The following is a 15,333-nucleotide window of genomic DNA, read 5'->3' on the forward strand; positions in this document are numbered from 1 at the left end:
GCACAATAATTTGCTTGTTATTCAAGTCAGGCATTAGTCCGGGTAATGGCGTGCTTGGTGTAGACATGGATTTCCTTGTTCAGAGCTAAGCACAGGACTAGCTGAATTCTCCATGGGGAAATCTTGATTTGTTCAGGTCTTTCATGTTTTCTACAGAGAAGGGATTATGTCTTCCTAAAGAGGGGCGTTGCTTAAAAAGCTACAAAGTGTAAGAAAAGGATTTAGGGCAGAGGGGCCTGTGGTTACGTAGCTGAGGGGTACAGGGAATTTCAGAGCCAAGGATTATTTAAAGCCATAGAGTTAAAAAAATAATTGCTTTAGGGACTTCCCTGGTGGTGCAGTGGTTAAGAATCTTCCTGCCAGTGCAGGGAACACGGGTTCGAGCCCTGGTCCAGGAAGATCCCACATGCCTTGGAGCAGCTAAGCCCCTGAGGATAGGTGCCAACTGGCACTCACCAGCCCGAGAGGTTTGTCTGCTCAGCCGCGGGGGCAGGCGGGGCTGCAAGCTGAGGATCGGGCTTTAGTCGGAGCGCAGGGAGAGGACTAGGGTTGGTGGCGTGAACATAGCCTGAAGGGGTTAGTGCACCACGGCTAGCGGGGGGGTGGGGGGGTGGGGGGGTGGGTGTAGTTCGGGAAAAGATCTGGAGCTGCCGAAGAGGCAAGAGACTTTTTCTTCCCTCTTTGTTTCCTGCTGCGCGAGGAGAGGGGATTAAGAGCGCTGCTTAAAGGAGCTCCAGAGACGGGCGCGAGTCGTGGCTAAAAGCGCGGACCCCAGAGACGGGCATGAGACGCTAAGGCTGCTGCTGCCGCCACCAAAAAGCCTGTGTGCGAGCACAGGTCACTATCCACACCCCGCCTCCGGGGAGCCTGTGCAGCCCGCCACAGCCAGGTTCCCGGGATCCAGGGACAACTTCCCCGGGAGAACGCATGGTGAGCCTCAGGCTGGTGCAAAGTCACGCCGGCCTCTGGCGCCGCAGGCTCGCCCCGCACTCCGTGCCCCTCCCTCCCCCCGGCCTGAGTGAGCCAGAGCCCCCGAATCAGCGGCTTCTTTAACTCCGTCTTGTCTGAGTGAAAAACAGACGCCCTCCAGCGACCTACACGCAGAGGCGGGGCCCAATCCAAACCTGAGCCCCTGGGAGCTGTGAGAACAAAGAAGAGAAAGGGAAATCTCTCCCAGCAGCCTCAGAAGCAGCGGATTAAAGCTCCACAATCAACTTGATGTACCCTGCATCTGTGGAATACATGAATAGACAACGAATCATCCCAAATTGAGGAGGTGGACTTTGAGAGCAAGATTTATCATTTTTTCCCCTTTACCTCTTTTTCTGAGCGTGTATGTATATGCTTCTCTGTGAGATTTTCCCTGTATAGCTTTGCTTCCACCATTTGTCCTAGGGTTCTATCCGTCTGTTTTTTAAAAAATTTTTTTCTCAATAATTATTTTTATTTTAATAACTTTATTTTATATTACTTTACTTTCTTTCTTTCTTTCTTTCTTTCTTTCTTTCTTTCTTTCTTTCTTTCTTTCTTTCTTTCTTTCTTTCTTTCTTTCCTTCCTTCCTTCCTTCTTTCCTTCCCTCATTTAGACATAGAATCATCCCAAATTGAGGAAGTGGACTTTGAGAGCAAGATTTATCATTTTTTCCCCTATTCCTCTTTTTGTGAGTTTCTAAGTGTATGCTTCTGTATGAGATTTTGTCTGTATAGCTTTGCTTCCACGATTTATCCAAAGGTTCTATCCTTTCGTTTTTTTCTTAATTTTTTTTATAATAAGTATTTTTTAATTTAATAACTTTATTTTACTTTATCTTCTTTCTTTCTTTCCTTTTTCTTCCTTCCCTCCTCCCTTCCTTCCTTCCTTCCTCCCACGTCCCTCCCTCCCTCCGTCCTTTCTTTCTTTCTTTCCTTCTTTTCTTCTTTCTTTCTTCCTTCCTTAAATTAAATTCAATATAGATATTTAAATTTAAGGTAAAATTAAATTATAATTTGAAATTATATGTGGAGTTTTATTTCCTAAAGAATATTTTGGAAATTTCAACTCCTATTTTAACTTATATTTTCAGAGAAGGTATTTGGTCCAAATGAAGAATATCTTCAATTATAGTTCTTCTATTGCAAGCAAAAAAGGATTTATACTTCTTTTCATGAAATACGGTTGTTTGACAACAGAAGGATAAATATTTTATATTTTTAGAAACAACAGTCAGGGTACTGATATTCTTAATGAGTTTTAATAAATCTGAATGCTTCTTATCATCTACTCTTTAGCTGGTACCTGAGGAGTTGTATACCTCCGGGAAGATATGTGCTCCAGACCCGTAAATATGCAGTTCACAGAGCCCACCACCAGAGGACAATAATGAAGTAAAATCTTGAAACCATGTAGTGAAAATAGTGGGAGTTTAAATAAAAGCAACGTTTCACAGTATGCTTTTCTGACCAATGTTATATCTAATACCCTAATGGATTATATGTACACGGATTCTGAAAAGTCAGCAGCACACTTCACTGGTCGATTTCTATGATAAGGGGAACGGAATTTGAGTGTAGAAAAACAGTATACTTACATCTTAAAATTCCACCCCTACAGAATCTACTCACTATTGAAAACTGGTAAGAATAATAGCTTTCTGTGTCTCAGTGACCAGTTAACATTTTCAAGAGTAGAATTTATCTGCCTATGATGCTCAAATACACAGGAAAAATGCATATCTAGGACGATGGATAAACTCTATATGACATGAGAAAATAGTTATTCAAATGGAAAAAGTATAAGATCTACAAGGCACAGTTTTATATGCATTAGTGTGGATATATATACATAAAGAAGCTCTAAGAAACATAAAAATCACTTCCAGGAAGCAATTTTAGGTAGAAGAGAATTAACATGGATGAGGAAGAAAAGAGAGTTGGTTTTAAAATAGTTTCATTGACTTGTTTTTTTTTTGTTTGTTTATTTATTTGTTTTATTTATTTGGTCTTTGGAATATAAGAAAACAGTGGCTTTCAGATCAGTATCCCAGTGGAACAAAGGGACTGAGTTCTATCCTGGAGCCCAGCCATTGTTTGACTATCTTGTAATAATACTGGTGAAATACAACCAAACCATTTGAACTATAAGCATCCTCTCTGACAATAAACTTAAGACACCAACATTATATATTAAAGAAAGTAAAGAGAGAATACTGTTTTCTTTAGAGAGAAAATACAGATCCTGGACCAAATCAATAATGTCAGCAAACCTCATGGGTATAAAATATTCTGCTGTTTATCATTTAGAACATGCCTCTAGAGGAGGGAAACTGGGTGATAATTTCCCCAGATTTTATATTTAATTCAAATATTTTAGATAAGAGGCATCTCTAGTAAAACATTGTATTATTGATTCTTTCCAATATGATAGCTCAGAGGAGTTCCTCTTTCCTTCTCAAATACATATGGGGAAATGGAGGTGGGTGTGGGTTATAGGAAGCATCTAAGTAGAGCATAAGAATCAACAGTTTGTTTTTTAAAAATAGAAATTTCTATTCAAATTGTTTCCAGAGACAGAAACACACAGAGACAATTCCATGTGACAACAGTGAAAGAGACCAGAGTGATGCAGCTGCAAATCAAACAACTGCCAACACCAGTGATTGATGGCCACCACCAGAATCTGGTTAAGACAAAGAAGGATCCTCCCCTTGAGGCGTCAGAAAGAACATGGCCCTCTCAACACTTTGAGTTTGAACTTCTGGCCTCTAGAGCTGTGATAAAATAAATTTCTGTTCTTTTAAGCTAACAAGTTTGTGGTATCTTGTTATGGTAGCCCTAGAGATGACAGTATTTGATTCCTGAGCTGGCAACTGTATTTTGACTATGTAATGACTATTCCAAGATAATCAACAGACACAAAGATAAAGGCAAAACTGAGACTAAGCCCAGTTCTTTTTATTCCCAGAATAATAAATGATTTTTTAATTAATTTAGATCTCTTTGTCTAACCCCTCTGCTTTTCAGAAGAGTATGTGGGACCAATCAAGTATTCATATGTTATACTTTCATTTTAATTCATCTCAAATTATTTCTAATTCCCCTTATGAGTTCTTACTTGACCCATGAATTATTTAGGAATACATTCTTTAATTTCCATTTGTGATTTTCAACAAATTTCTTTCTGTTAACGATTTCTTATTGCATTCTGTTGTCATCTGAGAGCACTCTCTGTATTGTTTATGTCCTTTAAAATGTACTGAAATTTGTTTTATGGCCTAGCATATAGTATATCCATGTGCATTTGAAAAGAATGTATATTCTGATGCTGTTGGGTGGAATGTTTTATAGATGGCTGTTAGGTCTACTTGATTGATAATGCTGTTCAAGGTTTTTATTTTCTTGTTGATTTTCAGTCTGTTCTGCTATTGAAAGAAGGGTATTAAAGTATCCAACTATTATTGTAGAACTGTCTGTTTCTCTTTTCTGTTGTGCCGATTTTGCCTCATTGTATTTTGAAGTCCTGTTGTTAGGTGCATATAAGTTTACAATTATTATGCATTCTAGATGGAATAATCATTTTATCATTTTAAAATGTCTTTGTCGCTAGTAAAAATTTTCGTCTTAAAATGTAATTTTTTTCTGATATTTTCTTAGCCACTTGTTGTTTTGTTTTTACTGTTATGGTATATCTATTCCAACCCTTTTACATTTCACCTATATATTTTCTTTTTTTTTTTTTTTTGGAACATGTTTATTGGGGTATAATTGCTTTACAAAGGTGTGTTAGTTTCTGTTTTATAACAAAGTGAATCAGTTACACACATACATATGTTCCCATATCTCTTCCCTCTTGTGTCTCCCTCCCTCCCACCCTCCCTATCCCACCCCTCCAGGCGGTCACAAAGCACCGAGCTGATATCCCTGTGCTATGCGGCTGCTTCCCACTAGCTATCTACCTTACGTTTGTTAGTGTATATATGTCTATGCCTCTCTCCCGCTTTGTCACAAATCACCCTTCCCCCTCCCCATATCCTCAAGTCCGTTCTCTAGGAGGTCTGCGTCTTTATTCCTGCCTTACCCCTAGGTTCTTCATGACATTTCTTTTTCTTAAATTCCATATATATGTGTTAGCATACGGTATTTGTCTTTCTCTTCTGACTTACTTCACTCTGTATGACAGGCTCTAGGTCTATCCACCTCATTACAAATAGCTCAATTTCGTTTCTTTTTATGGCTGAGTAATATTCCATTGTATATATGTGCCACATCTTCTTTATCCATTCATCCGATGATGGGCACTTAGGTTGTTTCCATCTCCGGGCTATTGTAAATAGAGCTGCAATGAACATTTTGGTACATGACTCTTTTTGAATTTTGGTTTTCTCAGGGTATATGCCCAGTACTGGGATTGCTGGGTCATATGGTAGTTCTATTTGTAGTTTTTTAAGGAACCTCCATACTGTTCTCCATAGTGGCTGAACCAATTCACATTCCCACCAGCAGTGCAAGAGTGTTCCCTTTTCTCCACACCCTCTCCAGCATTTATTGTTTCTAGATTTTTGGTGATGGCCATTCTGACTGGTGTGAGATGATATCTCATTGTAGTTTTGATTTGCATTTCTCTAATGATTAATGATGTTGAGCATTCATTCATGTGTTTGTTGGCAGTCTGTATATCTGCTTTGGAGAAATGTCTATTTAGGTCTTCTGCCCATTTTTGGATTGGCTTGTTTTCTTTTTTTGTTATTGAGCTGCATGAGCTGCTTGTAAATTTTGGAAATTAATCCCTTGTCAGTTGCTTCATTTGCAAGTATTTTCTCCCATTCTGAGGGTTGTCTTTTGGTCTTGTTTATGGTTTCCTTTGCTGTGCAAAAGCTTTGAAGTTTCATTAGGTCCCATTTGTTTATTTTTGTTTTTATTTCCATTTCTCTAGGAGGTGGGTCAAAAAGGATCTTGCTGTGATTTATGTCATAGAGTGTTCTGCCTATGTTTTCCTCTAAGAGTTTCATAGTTTCTGGGCTTACACGTAGGTCTTTAATCCATTTTGAGCTTATTTTTGTATATGGTGTTAGGGAGTGATCTAATCTCATACTTCTACATGCACCTGTCCAGTTTTCCCAGCACCACTTACTGAAGAGGCTGTCCTTTCTCCACTGTACATTTCTGCCTCCTTTATCAAAGATAAGGTGACCATATGTGCGTGGGTTTATCTCTGGGCTTTCTATCCTGTTCCATTGATCTCTCTTTCTGTTTTTGTGTCAGTACCATACTGTCTTGATTACTGTAGCTGTGTTGTACAGTCTGAAGTCAGGGAGCCTGATTCCTCCAGCTCTGTGTTTCGTTCTCAAGATTGCTTTGGGTATTCGGGGTCTTTTGTGTTTCCATACAAATTGTGAAATTTTTTGTTCTAGTTCTGTGAAAAATGCCAGTAATAGTTTGATAGGGATTGCAGTGAATCAGTAGATTGCTTTGGGTAGTAGAATCATTTTCACAATGTTGATTCTTCTAATCCAAGAACATGGTATGTCTCTCCATCTATTTGTGTCATCTCTAATTTCTTTCATCAGTGTCTTATAATTTTCTGCATACAGGTCTTTTGTCTCCTTAGGTAGGTTTATTCCTAGATATTTTATTCTTTTTGTTGCAATGGTAAATGGGAGTGTTTTCTTGATTTCACTTTCAGATTTTTCATCATTAGTATATAGGAATGCCAGAGATTTCTGTGCATTAATTTTGTATCCTGCCACTTTACCAGATTCATTGATTAGCTCTAGTAGTTTTCTGGTAGCATCTTTAGGATTCTCTATGTATAGGATCATGTCCTCTGCAAACAGTGACAGCTTTACTTCTTCTTTTCCGATTTGGATTCCTTTTATTTCCTTTTCTTCTCTGATTGCTGTGGTTAAAACTTCCAAAACTATATTGAGGAAGAGTGGTGACAGTGCGCAACCTTGTCTTGTTCCTGATCTTAGTGGAAACGGTTTCAATTTTTCACCATTGAGGATGATGTTGGCTGTGGGTTTGTCATATATGGCCTTTATTATGTTGAGGAAAGTTCCCTCTATGCCTACTTTCTGCAGGGTTTTTATCATAAATGGGTGTTGAATTTTGTCAAAAGCTTTCTCTGCATGTATTGAAATGATCATATGGTTTATCTCCTTCAATTTGTTATTATGGTTTATCACATTGATAGATTTGTGTATATTGAAGAATCCTTGCATTCCTGGAATAAACCCCACTTGATCATGGTGTATGATCCTTTGAATGTGCTGTCGAATTGTGTTTGCTAGTATTTTGTTGAGGATTTGTGCATCTATGCTCATCAGTGATATTGGCCTGTAGTTTTCTTTCTTTGTGACATCCTTGTCTGGTATTGGAATCAAGGTGATGGTGGCCTCGTAGAATGAATTTGGGAGTGTTCCTCCCTCTGCTATATTTTGGAAGAGTTTGAGAAGGATAGGTGTTAGCTCTTCTCTAAATGTTTGATAGAATTCGCCTGTGAAGCCGTGTGGTCCTGGGCTTTTGTTTGTTGGAAGGTTTTTTTTTTTTTTTTTTTTTTTTTGTGGTACGCGGGCCTCTCACTGTTGCGGCCTCTCCCGTTGCAGAGAACAGGCTCCGGACACGCAGGCTCAGTGGCCATGGCTCATGGGCCCAGCCGCTCTGCACCATGTGGGATCCTCCTGGACCGGGACACGAATCCGTGTCCCGTGCATCGGCAGGTGGACTCTCAACCACTGCGCCACCTGGGAAGCCCTGTTGGAAGATTTTTAATCACAGTTTCAATATCAGTGGTTGTGATTTGTCTGTTCATATTTTCTATTTCTTCCTAATTCAGTCTTGGCAGGTTGTGTATTCCTAAGAATTTGTCTATTTCTTCCAGATTGTCCATTTTATTGGCATACAGTTGCTTGTAGTAATCTCTCATGATCTTTTTTATTCCTGCAGTGTCAGTTGTTACTTCTCCTTTTTCATTTCTAATTGTATTGATTTGAGTCTTCTCCCTTTTTTTCTTGATGAGTCTGGCTAATGGTTTATCAATTTTGTTTACCTTCTCAAAGAATCCGCTTTTAGTTTTATTGATCTTTGCTATTGTTTCCTTCATTTATTTTTCATTTATTTCTGATCTGATTTTTATTATTTCTTTCCTTCTGCTAACTTTGTTAGTTTTTTGTTCTTTTTTCTCTAATTGCTTTAGGTGCAAGGTTAGGTTGTTTATTCGAGACGTTTCCTGTTTCTTAAGGTGGGCTTGTATTGCTATAAACTTCCCTCTTAGAAGTGTTTTTGCTGCATCCCATAGATTTTGGGACATCGTGTCTGCATTGGCACTTTTTTCTAGGTATTTTTTTATTTCCTCTTTGATTTCTTAAGTGATCACTTCGTAATTAAGTCGTGTATTGTTTAGCCTCCATGTATTTGCGTCTTTTACAGATATTTTCCTGTAATTGATGTCTAGTCTCATGGCGTTGTGTTTGGAAAAGATACTTGATACAATTTCAATTTCCTTAAATTTACCAAGGCTTGATTTGTGACCCAAGATATGATCTATCCTGGAGAATGTTCCATGAGCACTTGAGAAAAATGCGTATTCTGTTGTTTTGGATGGAATGTCCCATAAATATCAATTAAGTCCATCTTGTTTAATGTATCATTTAAAGCTTGTGTTTCCTTATTTATTTTCATTTTGGATGATCTGTCCATGGGTGAAAGTGGGGTGTTTAAGTCCCCTACTATGAGTGTGTTACTGTCGATTTCCCCTTTTATGGCTGTTAGTATTTGCCTTATGTATTGAGGTGCTCCTATGTTGGATGCATAAATATTTACAATTGTTATATCTTCTTCTTGGATCGATCCCTTGATCATTATGTAGTGTCCTTCTTTGTCTCTTCTAATAGTCTTTATTTTAAAGTCTATTTTGTCTGATATGAGAATTGCTACTCCAGCTTTCTTTTGGTTTCCATTTGCATGGAATATCTTTTTCCATCCCCTTACTTTCAGTCTGTATGTGTCTCTAGGTCTGAAGTGGGTATATTGTAGACAGCATATATATAGGTCTTGTTTTTGTATCCATTCAGCCAATCTGTGTCGTTTGGTGGGAGCATTTAGTCCATTTTAATTTAAGGCAATTATCGATATGTATGTTCCTATTCCCATTTTCTAAATTGTTTTGGGTTCGTTATTATAGGTCTTTTCCTTCTCTTGTGTTTCTTGCCTAGAGAAGTTCCTTTAGCATTTGTTGTAAAGTTGGTTTGGTGGTGCTGAACTCTCTCAGCTTTTGCTTGTCTGTAAAGGCTTTAATTTCTCCATCAAATCTGAATGAGATCCTTGCTGGGTACAGTAATCTTGGTTGCAGGTTTTTCTCCTTCATCACTTTCATTATGTCCTGCCACTCCCTTCTGTCTTGTAGAGTTTCTGCTGAGAGATCAGCTTTTAACCTTATGGGGATTCCCTTGTGTGTTATTTGTTGTTTTTCCCTTGCTGCTTTTAATATGTTTTCTTTGAATTTAATTTTTGACAGTTTGATTAATATGTGTCCTGCCGTATTTCTCCTTGGATTTATCCTGTATGGGACTCTCTGATTATGGGATTTGATTAACTAATTCCTTTCCTATATTAGGGAAGTTTTCAACTATAATCTCTTCAAATATTTTCTCAGTCCCATTCTTTTTCTCTTCTTCTTCTGGAACCCCTATAATTCGAATGTTGGTGCGTTTAATGTTGTCCCAGGGGTGTCTGAGAGTGTCCTCAGTTCTTTTCATTCTTTTTTCTTTATTCTGCTCTGCAGTAGTTATTTCCACTATTTTATTTTCCAGGTCACTTATCCGTTCTTCTGCCTCAGTTATTCTGCTATTGATCCCATCTAGAGTGTTTTTCATTTCATTTATTGTGTTGTTCATTTTTGTTTGTTGCATGTTTAGTTCCTCTAGGTCCTTGTTAAATATTTCTTGCATTTTGTCTATTCTATTTCCAAGGTTTTGGATCACCTTTACTGTCATTATTCTGAATACATTTTCAGATAGACTGCCTACTTCCTCTTCATTTGTTAGGTCTGTGGTGTTTTTATCTTGCTCCTTCCTCTACTGTGTGTTTTTCTGTCTTCTCATTTTGCTTATCTTATTGTGTTTGGGGTCTCCTTTTTGCAGGCTGCAGGTTCTTAGTTCCCGTTGTTTTTGGTGTCTGTCCCCAGTGGCTAAAGTAGTTTCAGTGGGTTGTGTAGGTTTCCTAGTGGAGGGCAGTAGTGCCTGTGTTCTGGTGGATGAGGCTGGATCTTGTCTTTCTGGTGGGCAGGTCCACATCTGGTGGTGTGTTTTGGCGTGTCTGTGGACTCATTATTATTTGATGCAGCCTCTCTGCTAATGGGTGGGGTTGTGTTCCTGTCTTGCTAGTTGTTTGGCATAGAATGTCCAGCACTGTAGCTTGGTAGTCGTTGAGTGAAGCTGGGTACTGGTGTTCAGATGGAGATCTCTGGGAGATTTTTGCCATGTGGTATTATGTGGAGCTGGGAGGTCTCTTGTGGACCAGTGTCCTGAAGTTGGCTCTCCCACCTCAGAGGCACAGCACTGACTCCTGGCTGCAGCTCCAAGAGCCTTTCATCCACACAGCTCACAAGAAAAGGGAGAAAAATTAGAAAGAAAGAATTAGTAGAAGTACAAAGAAAGGAGGGAGGGAGGGAGGGAGGAAGGAAGGAAGGAAGAAAAAAAGAAAGAAAGAAGATAAGGTAAAATGAAATAAAATAACATAAAATATAATAAACTTATTAAAATAAAAAAAACAATTATTAAGAGAGAAAAAAAACGGACGGATAGAACCCTAGGACACATGGTGGAAGCAAAGCTATATAGACAAAATCTCACACGGAAGCATACACATACAAACTCACAAAAAGAGGAAAAGTGGAAAAAATCATAAATCATGCTCTCAAAGTCCGCCTCCTGAATTTGGGATGATTGGTTGTCTAAAGGAGGGAAGGAAGGAAACAAAGAATGAAGATAAAGTAAAGTAAAATAAAGTTATTAAATTAAAAAGCTATTATTAAGAAAAAAAAATTTTAAAAAAACAGACTTATAGAACCCTAGGACAAATGGTGGAAGCAAAGCTATACAGGCAAAATCTCACAGAGAAGTATACACATACACACTCACAAAAAGAGGTAAAGGGGAAAAAATGATAAATCTTGCTCTCAAAGTCCACCTCCTCAATTTGGGATGATTCGTTGTCTATTCATGTATTCCACAGATGCAGGGTACATCAAGTTGATTGTGGAGCTTTAATCCGCTGCTTCTGAGGCTGCTGGGAGAGATTTCCCTTTCTCTTCTTTGTTCTCACAGCTCCCAGGGGCTCAGGTTTGGATTGGGCCCCGCCTCTGCGTGTAGGTCGCTGGAGGGCGTCTGTTTTTCACTCAGACAGGACGGGGTTAAAGTAGGAGCTGATTCGGGGGCTCTGGCTCTCTCAGGCCGGGGGGAGGGAGGGGCACCGAGGGCAGGGCAAGCCTGTGGCGCCACAGGCCGACGTGACGTTGCACCAGCCTGAGGCGCACTGTGCGTTCTCCCAGGAAGCTGTCCCTGGATCCCGGGAACCTGGCAGTGGCAGGCTGCACAGGCTCCCCGGAAGCAGGGTGTGGATAGTGACCTGTGCTCACACACAGGCTTTTTGGTGGCGGCAGCAGCAGCCTTAGCGTCTCATGCCCGTCTCTGGGGTCCGCGCTTTCATCCGCGGCTCACGCCGTCTCTGGAGCTCCTTTAAGCAGCACGCTTAATCCCCTCTCCTCGCGCAGCAGGAAACAAAGAGGGAAGAAAAAGTCTCTTGCCTCTTCGGCAGCTCCAGATCTTTTCCTGGACTCCCTCCAGGCCAGCCGTGGTGCACTAAATCCCTGCAGGCTGTGTTCATGCAGCCAACCCCAGTCCTCTCCCTGCGCTCTGACCAAAGCCCGAGCCTCAGCTCCCAGCCCCACCCGCCCCGGTGCGGGAGAAGACAAACCTCTCGGGCTGGTGATTGCCTGTCATCACCGATCTTCTGTGCGGGAATCTCTCCACTTTGACCCCCGCACCCCTGTTCCTGTGCTCTCCTCCGTGGCTCCGAACCTTCCCCCTCCGCCACCCGCAGTCTCTGCCAGCGAAGGGGCTTCCTAGTGTGTGGAAACCTTTCCTCCTTCACAGCTCCCTCCCACTGGTGCAGGTCCCGTCCCTATCCTTTAGTCTCTGTTTATTCTTTTTTCTTGTGCCCTACCCAGGTACGTGGGGGGTTTCTTGCCTTTTGGGAGGTCTGAGGTCTTCTGCCAGCGTTCAGTAGGTGTTCTGTAGAAGTTGTTCCACGTGTAGATGTATTTCTGGTGTATCTGTGGGGAGGAAGGTGATCTCCCCGTCTTACCATTCCACCATATTCCCGGAAGCCCTTTGGCAACTTTTAAAAGTGAAAAAGACAACCGCGGTTGAACAGAAAAGGAAAAAATGGGACTTCCCTGTTGGTGCAGTGGTTGAGAGTCCGCCTGCCGATGCAAGGGACACGGTTCGTGCCCCTGTCCGGGAGGATCCCACATTCCGCAGAGCGGCTGGGCCCGTGAGCCATGGCCGCTGAGCCTGCGTGTCCGGAACTTGTGCCCCGCAACGGGAGAGGCCACAACAGTGAGAGGCCCACGTTCCGAAAAAAAAAAGGAAAAAATGGCTACATAGCTTAAAAAACAAAATACACAGCAAAGCAAAACACACTCTGACATCAAAAAACATTTGTTCGATTTAAAAATCTCAGTGTGGGAAGATGGCGGAAGAGTAAGACGCTGAGATCACCTTCCTCCACACAGATATATCAGAAATACATGTACATGTGGAACTGCTCCTATACAACACCTACGGAACACTGGCAGAAGACCTCAGACCTCCCAAAAGGCAAGAAACTCCCCATGTACCTGGGTAGGGCACAAGAAAAAAGAATAAACAGAGACAAAAGAATAGGGACGGGACCTGCAGCAGTAGGATGGAGCCATGGAGGAAAGGTTTCCACACACTAGGAAGACCCTTCGTGGGCAGAGACTGCGGGTGGCAGAGGGGGGGAGCTTCGGAGCCATGGAGGAGAGCACAGCAACAGGGGTACAGAGGGAAAAGCGGACAGATTTCCGCACAGAGGATCGGTCCTGACCAGCACGCACCAGCCCAAGGCTTGTCTGCTCACCCGCCAGGGCAGGCGGTGCTGGCAGCTGAGGATCGGCCTTCGGTCTGAGCACAGGGAGAGGACTTGGTTTGGCAGTGTGAACACAGCCTGCAGGGGGTTAGTGCACCACGGCTAGCCGGGAGGGAGTCCGGGAAAATGTCTGGACCAGCCGAAGATGCAAGACACTTTTTCTTCCCTCTTTGTTTCCTGGTGCGCGAGGAGAAGGGATTAAGAGTGCTGCTTAAAGGAGCTCCAGAGATGGGCGCGAGCTGCGGCTAACAGTGTGGACCCCAGAGACGAGCATAAGACGCTAAGACTGCTGCTGCCACCACCAATCAACCTGTGTGCGAGCACAGGTCACTCTCCACACCTCCCTTCCAGGGAGCCTGTGCAGCCCGCAACGGCCAGGGTCCCGGGATCCAGGGACAACTTCCCGGGAGAACGCACGGCGCGCCTTAGGCTGGTGCAACTTCACACTGGCCTCTGCTGCCGCAGGCTCGCAATCCGTACCCCTCCTTCCCCCCAGGCTGAGTGAGCCAGAGCCCCCGAATCCGCGGCTCCTCTAACCCTTTCCTGTCTGAGCGAAGAACAGACGCCCTCCGGCAACCTACAAGCAGAGGCAGGGCCAAATCTAAAGCTGAATCCCAGGAGCTGTGCAAACAAAGAAGAGAAAGGGAAATGTCTCCCAGCAGCCTCAGGAGCAGCAGATTAAATCTCCACAATCGAATTGATGTACCCAACATCTGTGGAATACCTGAATAGACAAAGAATCATCCCAAATGGAGGAGGTGGACTTTGAGAGCAAGATTTATTATTTTTTCCCTTTTCCTCTTTTTGTGAGTGTGTATGTGTATGCTACTGTGTGAGATTTTGCCTGTATAGCTTTGCTTTCACCATTTGTCCTAAGCTTCTATCCATCCTTTTTTGTTTTTTTTTGTTTTACTTTAAAAAAATATGTTTTTAATAATTATTTTTTTATTTTAATAACTTTATATTATTTTACCTTACTTTATTTTATTTATCCTCTTTCTTTTTTTCTTTCTTTCTACTTTTTGTCCCTTTTATTGTGAGCCTTGTGGATGAAAGGCTATTGGTGCTACAGCCAGGAATCAATGCTGTGCCTCTGAGGTGGGAGAGCCAACTTCAGGACACTCGTCCTCAAGGGACCTCCTAGCTCCACGTAATATCAAATGGCGAAAATCTCCCAGAGATCTCCATCTGAACACCAACACCCAACTTCACTGAACGACCAGCAAGCTACAGTGTTGGACACCCTATGGCAAACAACTAGCAAGACAGGAGCACAACCTCACCAATTAGCAGAGAAGCTGCCTAAAATCATAGTAAGTCCACAGACACCCCAAAACACACCACCAGACGTGGACCTGCCCACCAGAAAGACAAGATCCAGCCTCATCCACCAGAACACAGGCACTACTCCCCTCCACCAGGAAGCCTACACAACCCACTGAACCAACTTTAGCCACTGAGGACAGACACCAAATGCAACGGGAAGTATGAACCTGCAGCCTGCAAAAAGGAGACCCCCAAACACAGTAAGATAAGCAAAATGAGAAGACGGAAAAACACACAGCAGATGAAGGAGCAAGACAAAAACCCACCAGAGCTAAAAAATGAAGAGGAATTAGGCAGTCTACCTGAAAAGAATTCAGAATAATGATAGTAAAGATGATCTAAAATCTTGGAAATAGAATACAGACAATGCAAGAAACCTTTAACAAGCACCTACAAGAATTAAAGATGAAACAAGCAATGATGAACAACTCAATAAATGAAATTAAAAATACTCTAGAAGGGGCTTCCCTGGTGGCGCAGTGGTTGAGAGTCCGCCTGCCGATGCAGGGGACACAGGTTCGTGCCCCGGTCTGGGAAGATCCCACATGCCGTGGAGCGGCTGCTCCCATGAGGCATGGCCACTGAGCCTGTGCATTCGGTGCCTGTGATCCACAATGGGAGAGGTCACAACAGTGAGAGGCCCACATACTGCCAAAAAAAAAAAAAAAAAAGTACTCTAGAATGGAGTACAGAATAACTGAGGCAGAAGAATGGATAAGTGACCTGGAAGATAGAGTAGTGGAAATAACTAATACAGAGCAGAATAAAGAAAAAACAATAAAAATAACTTAGGACAGTCTCAGAGACCTCTGGGACAACATTAAATTCACTAACATTCAAATTATAGGGGTTCCAGAAGAA

At 42.0% G+C, this 15,333-nt stretch overlaps 1 long non-coding RNA gene across 1 annotated transcript; it reads left to right on the plus strand.

Annotated features, from left to right (window-relative positions):
• Positions 1-636: 636 nt before the first annotated feature.
• On the plus strand, positions 637-3,918 carry LOC115850685 (uncharacterized). The gene is made up of 3 exons (XR_009561496.1): positions 637-1,276; positions 2,269-2,364; positions 3,544-3,918. It is a non-coding gene; the product is annotated as an uncharacterized lncRNA (long non-coding RNA).
• Positions 3,919-15,333: the final 11,415 nt, after the last annotated feature.

The sequence above is a fragment of the Globicephala melas genome, unplaced genomic scaffold (genome assembly GCF_963455315.2).
Source record: "Globicephala melas unplaced genomic scaffold, mGloMel1.2 SCAFFOLD_85, whole genome shotgun sequence".
In the NCBI taxonomy this organism is placed as follows: Eukaryota; Metazoa; Chordata; class Mammalia; order Artiodactyla; family Delphinidae; genus Globicephala; species Globicephala melas.